Below are 12,299 nucleotides of genomic sequence, written 5' to 3' on the forward strand. Positions count from 1 at the left end.
GTAGATTTGCATATATTGGCACCTCTCCCTTTACGAACGCTCTAGAGCAAAAAAGAAAGGGATAAATTAACTTTATGAAAGGGGCAGAAGCATCACACCTCAATGATCCAATGCACAATTTAAAAATGTTTTTATATTGGCTCGCTATTCTTTATTTTTCTTGGGAATGTGGAACCGTCTGGTTCACCTCATCAAATCAGATTGATCGTCATTAAATTCTTTCCAAGGCGTAGAATAAATTACAAATGGAGCAGAAGCAATAGAACCTCAGCAGGACATTTCACCTTCTCTCCTGTTTATCATTTAAGTAGAATCACGGCCGAAAATTTGCAGTATTCTACGTTCAAAATAAATCCAGGAAACCAGCCTTTTTTTTGTTTATTATTCACAACGAGTGGAGTCGACCAACATTTATTTTTTTTCAATATTTGCACCAGAGGAAGAGGGTTCTAAGCTCACTTTTTTTGATCATAACTGCCATTCCTATGTATGAGCACCAACGAGATTGCTTGGAAGGGTTTTTCAGTAGTTTGACTGAATGATTGGTGATGCAGTTCCACTTCAGAAGAAACGTGTCGAGGAATTTGCGAGTGCTGGTGTTTCCATGGGTGCACTATCATTGACATTCTAAATGCTAACGTTTCAGAAAGTGATGTCAGAAGACACTAATGAGTGAAGTTAGAGCAAAGAAACATGGAAACTGGAGGTTGCATTAGTCCACAGTCGACTCAAGCATGCTCAGCCATTCATTATGACCGTGACTGATCTTGCATATCAACGCCATAATTCCACATTTATTCCAAACATCTTGATGAACTTAGTCGTGTTTTCCTTCAGAGAATGCATGTATGGGTTACGTTTTTAAATATACCAGTGAACTTAATATGATAGCCTGGTGTTGTAGAAAAGTTCAGAGTGACTGAAAATATCTTAAGTCTTCACTGAAATGGCAGACCGCATATTCTGAAATTCGAAGCACTGGAATAGATTCTCCAATCATGGGGAACTTTCTTCCTGGATCTAGTCAGTCGATACCTGCCTTGGTTTTTATACTTTGCTTTCAGAACGTTTTCATTCTTCTCACCTCCGTCCTGGACAAACCTGTACACATACAAAATATCATCAACCTCAATGTCACCTGATTGAATCTGCACTTGGGCATACTTATTTAATTTAAAACGTGTACACTTGCTGCATATGCATATTGTAGAACGTTAATCAGATTATCAAACTATTTAAAGTTCACAATGTCAAAGAGTTTGCATGAAAAGATTTTGCACCAGAGTTCACGAGCGGCGGTGACATCAACTCACATGAGGCACTCTAATATACATTTAAAAAGAACAAAAAAACGAAGTAAACGGGTAAGCGATCTAGAAATATGAAAGAAGATTTCATAAACTTTATTTTTGACATATAACCAAGGTAAGGGAAAGTTTAGTGTAGACATTGGACCATTGGAAAATGACACGAGAAGAGTAGTGTTATGAACAAGAAACGGTGAAGGACCTGAATCAATACTTTTCATCAGCCTTCATGGTAGAAAGTTAGCATACCAGAAAGGAACGATAGTCAGGGGACAGTGATAAGTGTAGTGAACATCACTAAGTTGAAGGTGGTCGGGAAACTGAAAGTTCTGAACGTAGATAAATCACCTGGACCGAAGTGATCCAATCCAAGGTTCTGATAGACATAGCTGTCGAGATATTCGAGGTACTATTGTTGACCTTTTGGCAAACAATGAGTTCGGGAGGTACCAGTGGCCAAGAAAATGACTAGCATCACATCCCTGTTCAGGAAGGAAGTGAGGCAGAAGATGGGAAATTGTTGTTAGGTTAGCCTGGCGTCGTCCCCTGTAAGATTATAAAGTCAATTGTGAAAGGTGAGATTGCAGATTACATTGAAATGTGTCGTAAAATAGGGTTTGAGAGAGAATAGCTTTTTCAAGGGAAGTTCATGCCTGATAAATCTGTTGGGAAAACTTTGACGTCATAACAACCAAATTAGACAAAGGAGAGCCAGTGTTCACAAACTTTCTTTGAGAACATGGACCACACAGAAGTCAGTCAAATTTAAAGAAAAAGCCAATGGTACAAGGAACTGGATTGGCTGAATGGCAGAAGGCAGAGACTGGTCAAAATGGTTCTCATTTCAGAATGGCTATCAGTGAGTAGTGGAATTCCACAGTGTCAGTGTCAGAACTCCAACTTTGCAAATTGTATCTTGATGATCTGAGCACAGCACCAACAGTATTGCTGCTCAGTTTGCAGATTGCACATTCATGCTTGGAATGTCAAGGAATTTTGGGGAAGCAGGGAGGCTGAAGTACACGTGGACAGGCTAGGATAATAGGTAAAGAATTGATGGATGTAAAACACTGCAGGAAAACATGGACTTGTGCATTTTGCTAGAAAGAATAGATGTTCGGACGATTTCGTCAACTGGGACAGGTTTTGGAAACGTGAAGTGTAAATGGACTGAAGAGTTCTACTTCACGATTATCTTACTATAACATCCAAGTTCAGTTCTGTGTTACGGAGGCAAACACTATTTTGACATTCATTTCTCAAAAGGCTCAGTTACAAGAATAGGAATGCACTGCTCAGATTGTATAAATCTTTGATCACGTATATTTGGAAACATATGAGCAGTTTTGCTCTCTATAATTTGGGAAGGATATGCTGTCTTTGTTTGGTGGGTGGATTCAGAAGGCAATTACGATATTGATCCCGGGAATGAAATGTTTGTCATGTGAGGAGTGGTAGGGTTTGTACATCAAGGAATTTAGCGGGATGAAGGGAAATCTCATTGAAATTTACAGAATTCTGAGAAGTCTGAAGAGGGTGGATTTGAAGAAAACATTTTTGCTCTTAGGAGGAACAGTGACCCATTGGCAGAGTCGCGGCGTGAAGGGAAGAAACTTAAGAAATGACTGAACGACATTTACCATTTGCTTCTGGTCAGTGAACATGTGGAACACATTTCCATAGTAGGCTGCACAGGCTAAGTGTGCCGAAGTTACAGACATAAATGCGCCGGATTAGTTTGGGGATCAGACATGAAATGGACAAAGCAGGAGGACCAGGTTGTGAAACATATCACGATGATCTAATAGTGGAGCAGATTGAGTGGGCCAAATGAACTAATTCGCATCATGTATCTTATGGTCCAAACCGCTACTTCTGTGCTGTACTCGTTCCAAACATTATCATGCGTTCGCCTCAGCATTGGTTCCTGGATTTCATAATTGCCTCTTCGCCCCCCTCACTATACGATGCTGTGGTGATCTCATTTTGTTACTTTTGAATAATCGTTTTGCTTTACCAAGTTGTTTCCAACTGTTTAACTGCAAATCTAAACAATAAGGTAACGTCAGCGATCAAATAAATACACGACTTAATCTGACGTTTTAGCTGCCAAAAACATGAGGAACCTGGCTGAAATAATGAGAAGAGATTGTATTCGAAATACTACTCATCGTCGTTATCTGCTATCAGCCACTTCGGTGGGCATACTCAGCGTGATTATGGGGAAAGAGAGCCACTGAAATAAATATAATAGAACCATTCCTTTGTCAATGCTTCAAATGTAAAACAATGTTTTTTTACTGTTTGTTCATTGATCTAAAATTGATAGCATGATGCAGTTTAATTGCTCCCCTGGAGACTGTCAGATAAAATAAATGAAGGTAACTTTGAATCTTTTACAAAATTAAACAGCTCAAATTCGAAAAGTGTGTTACTTTCGAATGGTCATGCATGGGCCATTGAAAGGGCTCTTCTATGCCATTACCTATCCCATTGTTGCCGTTGTTGGAATCCCAGGTAAGAAATGAATTGCAAAGAAAGAACATAGTTATTTGGAAATCTTCACAAAAGTTCTTTTTTTCCCTTTCCCATTTTGCTAAGGTTCACCCCCCTGTAAATATAAGGAATATAAACCAGGAACATATAGAGTGTATTGCCATTTTGTTTATTGCACGTTTTGCACCATTAAGGAGAGTTTTAGTGCATTATTTGAACTTATATCATCGAGCAACGCAAGATTATATTCAATGATTTATATAACACATTTCTGTTAATAGATTGTGCAAATATGAATTAATGAATAGCATTGCCTGAACAGTAACCTGTTGTATTATTCAGAATTAAATTTAACTTTAAACCAAAATAGATTCCAGAAATTTAATGACATATGTGCTTGCAGTTTAGTCAGGTGGTAAAGTGCATTTTCCTGCACTGATCGTAATACATCCACGCTGATAAAGAAGATCAGCCATGAAGTTGTTGAAAGGTACGGTGGAATGGCTGAATCTATTACCGTATACATTTCTGCAGGTTACACATTGTGTTGGATATAATGAAATCAACAGTTGTGTGCAGGGATTGAAATACAAGTGTGCAATCCTGTCTCATTGAGTACTGAAAATGTGTTGCTGGAGAAGCGCAGCAGGTCAGGCAGCACCCAGGGAACAGGAGAATCGACGTTTCGGGCATAAGCCCTTCTTCAGGAATGAGGAAAGTTTGTCCAGCAGGCTAAGATAAAAGGTAGGGAGGAGGGACTTGGGGGAGGGAATAGGTGGAAAGAGGTCAAGGTGAGGGTGATAGGTCATACTGGGGTGGGGGCGGAGAGGTCAGGATGAAGATTGCAGGTTAGGAAGGCGGTGCTGAATTCGATGGATTTGACTGAGACATGATGGGGGAGGGGAAATGAGGAAACTGGTGAAATCCGAGTTCATCCCTTGTGGTTGGAGGGTTCCTAGGCGGAAGATGAGGCGCTCTTCCTCCAACCGTCGTGTTGTTGTGGTCTGGCGATGGAGGAGTCCAAAGACCTGCATATCCTGGGAGTTGAAGTGTTGGGCCACAGGGTGGTTGAGTTAGTTGGTCCGGGTGTCCCAGAGGTGTTCTCTGAAATGCTCCGCAAGTAGGCGGCCTGTCTCCCCAATATAGAGGAGGCCACCTCGGGTGCAGAGGATGCAATAGATGATGTGTGTGGAGGTGCAGGTGAATTTGTGGCGGATATGGAAGTTATCTCATTGAGTAGTTAATTACGTAAGCTGCAACGGATCAACTACCTTGAATAGTGTAACTAATTAATATTTGATACTTTTTGCAGAGGTGAATTAAAATAAAATGGAATTTGTTTCATTAAGGATTTTGGCTTTTCGTTTGCATTTGGCATTCATCTTGCAAAGTTGTGTTAGTTATTCATCAGTAAGCGAGTTGACGGATTTCTTTCACCTCTTGCTCATACATCTGAACATGGAGTTGCTTTAGTTTGCACATACTGCAATATGAATGTTGTGGTATACAAATGAAGTTTCGTAAACAGGTTTTACACAAAGAGAAACTGGAGAAGAATAAGAAGATGGTGGACTTGAAAGGGTCCAGAAAATATTTGCAAGGATGTTGTCAGGGTTGGAGGATTTTAGCTCTCGGGAGAGACTGACGGGTTTGGGGCTGTTTTCGCCCGGACGTCAGAGTCTGTGGGGTGACCTTATACAAGATTGCAATATTATGAGAGACATGGATAGGATAAATAGACAAAATCTTTTGTCTGTGTTCGGGGAGTCCTGAAGCAGATGGCATAGGTTTAGGGTGAGAGGGGAACGTTATAACAGACACCTAAGGGGCAACTTTTTTCACACAGAGGACGGTACATGTATGGAATGAGCTGTCAGAGGAAGTGGTGGAGGCTGGTAAAATAAGAACACTTAAAAGGCATTTGGATGGGCAGATGAATAGGAAGGTTTGGAGGGATATGAGCCGGGTGCCGGAAGGTTTTATGAGATTGGGTTGGGATATCTAGTCGGCATGGATGGGTTGGACCGAAGGGTCTGTTTCCATGCTTTGCATCTCTATGACTTTATGACTTTAAGTTTGGATATGAGGAGTGATATACAGAAGGAGGGAGAAAGTGCGCTTTGAAGAAGGAATTCAATTTCGATAATTGAGGCATTAACGTCACATCTGGAATGTTAAATACCATAATTATACAAGAGGGTTTAATTGGAGAAAAAATGACATCTCAGATAATAATGGGAAACTGAACGGTCACAAGTAGCAAAACGAAAGTGAACAATGAAATGATTTACTGAAGAGAATAAATTGCCACCTGTGGTGTTAATTTGTAAGTTAGCAGAGGCCTAATACACAATGTTTGAGATGTCAATTGTGGATACTTCTGACTATTCTACTCACAGTTACCTATGAACGTTGGTTAGCCCGCGTCTGAAGGTTCCACTGTCGTGGATCAGAAGGGTTTCAGTGTCAGATAGGGCGAGGTAGTATATGTTCCTTGCGGTCCACCAGTTGACATCTAGGTAATGCCATTCTTTATACTTGGTATTTCAACAAACTATTTAACTTTTTTGTCCAGCACAGCCAATTTGGTATCAATTGCAATTCTGTTCCGAGGGCGGTGTGGACTCTCCAGGTGCATCACTTACTAGTTGATGGCCATAGCGATGACAGATTTCCTTGTTATTGTCACCGGATGCATACTTAACCGAATCAGCCGCATTTACTTTAGCTACAGTGTTCTGTCTACCACCCCCATATGCAGACTGACTACAATTCTGGTCTGCTGCAGCCGGGATGGCTCCGTCTGGCTAACTGCAGCCTTCACCATCGACCGTTTTGTGTTCATTTGCTTGCAAAGCCTGAAGATCAGATACTGCACCGAGAAAACCGCGGTGCTCATCATAGGAATGATCTGCGTCCTATGTTGTGTTAAAAATTCCCCTTTGTACATCATCTACAGACCCTTCTCCATCCTGGATGGGGTCGCCTGGTTCTGTGGTATAAAGTCTATATTTTATACGTTACCAATCTGGCAGGCCTACGACTGGATGGATCACATCTTAACTCCCTTTCTCCCATTTCTCCTCATCCTGCTACTCAATGTCCTGACCGTAAAATACATCATCACAGCCAGCAAATCCCGTAGGAAACTTGTCAGTGCTGAACATGGCATTGATCCAAAGATGTAAAACCGTAAAAGATCCATCGTCCTGCTCTTTGCCATTTCCCTCAGCTTCCTGCTGTTGTGGGCCACCGAAGTTGGACATTTCCTGTACTTGCGTATTAAAGGTGATGCATACTTCAACAACGAGAATTTCAAAGACTTAACCTACGTCCTGCAAGAGACAACGAACTTGTTTCAATTACTCAATTCCTGCAAGAATGTATTCATCTATGAGGTATCCCAGAACAAGTTCCGTAAAGAGTCCAAGAAGGTGTTGCTGTGTCCTTTTGCTGTGCTCATAAAATGCTGTGAAAAATAAAATTTTCATAAAGCAAGGAGTTCGCCCTCAATTTATTTACCGCATCATGGCCCACTCTCAATCTAATTCAGCAAGTGACGGATTGTAGTTACAACAACTAATAAATATATGGCACAAAATTCGATGACCACACATTTGCACTGAAGCAATGTTAATGTATTATTGATGCTTTTTTTCAGATATGATTACAGTCTAATTCTAATTTGTGGGACAGAATGTAAATATCCTACTGTCACTGACGCAAATCAGAACAGAAAGTGTTGGCTCAGTCGCTCTGGGTTTTAAACTGCCCCGAATTCAAGACCACTCAGAGCAGTTTTCTGACTATAGGTTTTAACTACTTTTCTACAGTCCTACTGTGAACATATATCCTGCCACGTTTATTTGTTTCACATGACCAAAATGCTTAAATCTGAAAATGTGTTGCTGTAAAAGTGCAGCAGGTCAGGCAGCATCCAGGGAACAGGAGAATCGACGTTTCTAGCACAAGCCTTTCTTCATTCCTGAAGAAGGGCTTGAGCCCGAAACGTCGATTCCCCTGTTCCCTGGATGCTGCCTGACCTGCTGCGCTTTTCCAGCAACACATTTTCAGCTCTGATCTCCAGCATCTGCAGACCTCACTTTCTCCTCAAAATGCTTAAATGCCTATCGAAATTGTGCAGTCAGCATTCGTTAATTGAAATTCCGTCCTTCCTTCCTTCCTGCTTTCATTCCTTCCATTCTTGCATCTTCTTCCCTTTCTTCATCTCTTCCGTTTTTCTTTTCTTCAAAATAATAAACTCCTGCTCAGTATTCTTGCTGTTGTCAAATATTTACGTGTATGGATAAGACAAAACACTAAGGTTTATCAGCGCACCTCAATCCTCCTGACTGCATTTATTCACTTTGCAGTTTTTAACTGAGTTCTAGTTCAGTTCGACAAAGCTAAGTCACAAGAAATGCCTGCAAACTGCACCCAGATTTTCTCAACGTTCATTTAATTACATTGAGGAATCTCGGGTTTTGAAGAAGAATCATACTGACCTCAAAACCTTGCTGTTGTTTGTCTCTCTACAGATGCTGAGTTTCTCCATCATTCATTGTATGAACTGCTTATTTCATTCAACACCTCCAATTGCACCTCTCTGAAAGCAGCCCTGCAGAATGAGTTGTACGGAAGTCCTTGTTTCCACGTTGCGTAACACTATGACATCCTGTTCTGTCAACTCTCGCACCCAATCATCATAAATAACCCAAAAGATCAATAGTTAACACACTTTGCTCCAATGAAAACAATTCTGGCCTGGAGACTCTCTCCACCAAACTGCATTTTCTCATATCTGGACGAAGTCCAACGCAGAGATTTCCCAAGATAATTTGCGAAAATATTGCGAAAATATGGAAATATGTTAAGGAAAAACAAAAGGAACATCCAGTCACCAACTTTTTAAATACTTAGAAACTCTTTTTGAAGGGAATTCAGAGGAGATAGAGGGTCAACTGATCAAATTGGCAGAGACATTCAAAGGAACTTCTTTCACAGCCTGAGCCATTGCATCCACTGTTTGGGGAGTCATGAAGTGTTATGATGCATTGAAACTACATTCATTCCATCACCTCAGACATTCAAACTTCATCTCGGCTCTGAAACAATGAGGAGATTTAGGAACAGAAAGATAACTCTGAAAAGTTCGAAGTAAGACAGCTCTGATTGTAGGAGAGTTGCTTTCTGTTGACAAAAATGAGTCTTCAGAGGGGCAATATGCATATTGAACCCACTGACATCCTGCTTTCAGAGTTCATGGAAATGGTGGAATTATCTATATTTCTCATGCGATTGATCAGTATATTCTGCTACTAACCAAGAGGAAAATCTTTCAGTATCCAGTCGTCAAGACCAAGGATTTAAGATGGTGACTCGTCCGTGTAAGTCCTGACCCATCGTCAATAACCCACTCCACCTCACTTAAGTTCACATGATGTGTCTTTATGTACAGGATTTTATAGGAACGTGTTCCACAGATTCACTGCCCTCTTATTCTCAGTTGTAAAGAGTTGTCCATTCACTGTGACATTTTGCCCTTACATTCCAGGCTGTACAACTGATGAAACTGTCTTCGCCTAGTTCACTCCATCCAGACTTCTCAGCATTCCACAAACAAAAATCAAGCTTCTTTGAGTACAGACCCAGAACCCTCAACCATCCCTTACATGAAAGCACTTTCATTCCCGAGCTCATTCTTCGAAATTACTTTGAACATTCTCCAAGGCCAGCTCATCTTTCCTTAGGTGCAGAGTTCAAAATTGTTTACAAAAATGTGAAATATATTATAACCAGAGCCTTATACAGTCTCAGCGATATGTCACATCTTATCTAAGTAGGCCCTCACTAAACGAATGTTTGCTTTAGATTTGCATTCCGAACTGACAACTAACCTACATGTTAACCATAGGAAAATCCAGATTAAACAATGCTAAATCCCTTTTGATCTTCAGATGACCGAAGTCGTTGTCAATTTGGAATAGTATGTGCCTCTATTCTTCCGACCAAAGTACTGAACTGGGCTTTCCATATTTTATTCCACCCGTCAAGGTTTTTATTTTCTTTCATGACAGTCATTCTTCAGACTGCTCGCTTCACTAATGTTACCCGTTCCTACATCTTTCGGTTAGGTTATCAGCAAATTGAGCATAAATCATATCTGTTCCTCCGTACAGATCCTTACTGTTTAACGGATACCTGCAAAACTCGAGTAATCACCTTTTGACTTCCAGAAAAGGAAAACTTTATCTGTCAGTCAACAAATGCTTGAGTTATACCAAAAGCAGCAGCTGATGGGAAAGCTCAGCAGGTCTTTGCAGCACATGTGAAGACAAATCAGAGTTAACGTTTCGAGTCCAGTGACCGTTCCTCAGGACGGTGAACCTTCCTCCTTTATCTTTGACAGTTCCATGCTCCGAGTATCTTTCACTCGTATCTGTTTTCAGCTGATACCACCCGAGGACAACTACTGATACAGCCTTCTGGCAATACAAAAAAAGTCATCGGCAGAAGTTGGCACTGCAGATGTTGGAGATTAGTGTCAAGATTAGAGTGGTGCTGGAAAAGCACAGCGGGCCAGGCAGAATCGGAGGAGCAGGAAAATTGACGCTTTGGGCAAAAACCCTTCGAGTAAAAGCATCACGCTAATCTTGACAAATATTGTCATTGCCTGTTGAAGTAAATGTAACAGGTTTTGCAGACATGACTTTCCTGGAAGTCGTACTGATTCTAAAATCTTAGCAACAACAGAACTTGGGCTAACTGGCCTTGACTTCCCCGTCTTCTGCTTCCCATCCTACATAAACAAGAATATTGCATTAACCAATTTAAGTCTTCGGACTCCATTCCTTATTCCAGTGATTTCTTGTGCATGACCAAAAGTGCTTTAGCAATTTATACAGATATCCTCTTAGAGGCTTTTGCCTAATCCATTTGGTTCGAATATTGTATCAATATTCAGACCTTACAGCTTGCCCAGTACATTTATCGTAGTGATAGTCACGACACACAGCTCAGCCCATTGACATGTTTGAAGTTCTGGTAAACTGCTGCTAATGCTGATCACCATGGAGACTGTTGCAATATACAATTTCTCTGTTATCCATTATTGCTTCCCCGGCATTATCTCTCAGTGGTACATTGTCCGCTCGTTTCTCTCCCAACGTTTAAACGTACATAAGAAAAACACTTGCAATATTCTTAAATATAACTGGATAGCTTATCATTTCATCTTCTCTTGCATATTGTTTCCTTAGTTGTCCTCGGGTGTTTAAAGGCTTGCCAAACATCTGGCTTCAACACATTGTGTAAGTTTTCATTTATGTTTATGGTTCCCTGAAGTTTTTGACAATCATCTTTGCCGCGTTCTCCCTTGAGTATGCTTCGTGTTCCTTGACAAATTTACACTTCCTGAATTGCCCGATGAAACTCTGCGATTCCAGGTCTGTTGTTTTCACTGCTCGGCTACCCTTGCAATCAATTCTGGATAGCTCCTCCTTCACTTTTCATTCTGTTACATTTGATTCAAAATTCTTCCTCTCAAGTTGTCGAGTGAAATCTTAATATAATATTTCACTGCCGCCAAAGGTCCGTTCACTTCGCGCTGCCTGATCAAGGCTACCTCATTTCACTTTGCTTAGTTAGGCCACATACGGGATACTGCGTCCATATCTGGTCGCCACATTGCAAGAAGGATGTGTGGGCTTTGGAGATGGTGCAGAAGATGTTTACCAGGATGTCGCCTGGAGAAGAGGGTATCATCTATTAAGAAAGACGAAAGAAAACGTAGATAGTTTTCTCTGGAGTATGGAGGCTGTGCAGAGTCTTGATAAACGCCAAAACCATTATGCGATGCAAAGATTGACTTGACTGCCAGAAACGTTTTTCCCCCAGAATTGATATGTCTAAACCTAAGAGGCATGCATGTAAGGTCAGAGTGGTGAACTCGCAAGAGATCTGAGGACACGTTTTATCTTGTACAGGCTGTGACAGGAGTCCGGAACGTACTGCTGAGGTGGGGTGGTGGAGGCAGATACACAGAGGTGATTAAAAGTGCAAGTGCATGAAAATCCAAGGAATGAGGGTGGCATGGACCAAGGGCAGGCAGACGTATTTATTGAGTCGTTTGATTTGGGGCCATGTACAGCACAACATCGTTCCTGTACAAGAAAGATCTATGCGCGATGTTCTCGTTCTGGTTGGCTTTAGTACAAGCTTCGCAATAAAAATGAAAGTCTGATCCAAGGTCTGGGAATTCATTTTCTTAGGATGTATGGCCAACCTGGTTGTCGCAATCCACCTGATTACTTCAATCTCCACGATTATTGCAACATTGCCTTTCTTACATGCCTGTTGCATCTCTCCATTTATTTTCTATACCATGCCCCGCTACCGATCCTGGCGGCACGTACAACCTCCCATTGTAGCCTTTTTTCGATTTATTTTCATTCCCATGCATTTTCTCAGCTCTATCCACAGAGCCTTCTGAAGCTG

The 12,299-nt window shown here is 41.1% G+C and overlaps 1 pseudogene; it reads left to right on the plus strand.

The window, feature by feature from the left end:
• The first annotated feature begins 3,754 nt into the window (after positions 1 to 3,754).
• LOC148148106 (galanin receptor 2a-like) lies at positions 3,755 to 7,285 on the plus strand (annotated as a pseudogene).
• Positions 7,286 to 12,299: the final 5,014 nt, after the last annotated feature.

The sequence above is a fragment of the Chiloscyllium plagiosum genome, unplaced genomic scaffold (genome assembly GCF_037043375.1).
Source record: "Chiloscyllium plagiosum isolate Xiang-an unplaced genomic scaffold, Cpla_swu_hap1 HiC_scaffold_14, whole genome shotgun sequence".
Taxonomy (NCBI): Eukaryota; Metazoa; Chordata; class Chondrichthyes; order Orectolobiformes; family Hemiscylliidae; genus Chiloscyllium; species Chiloscyllium plagiosum.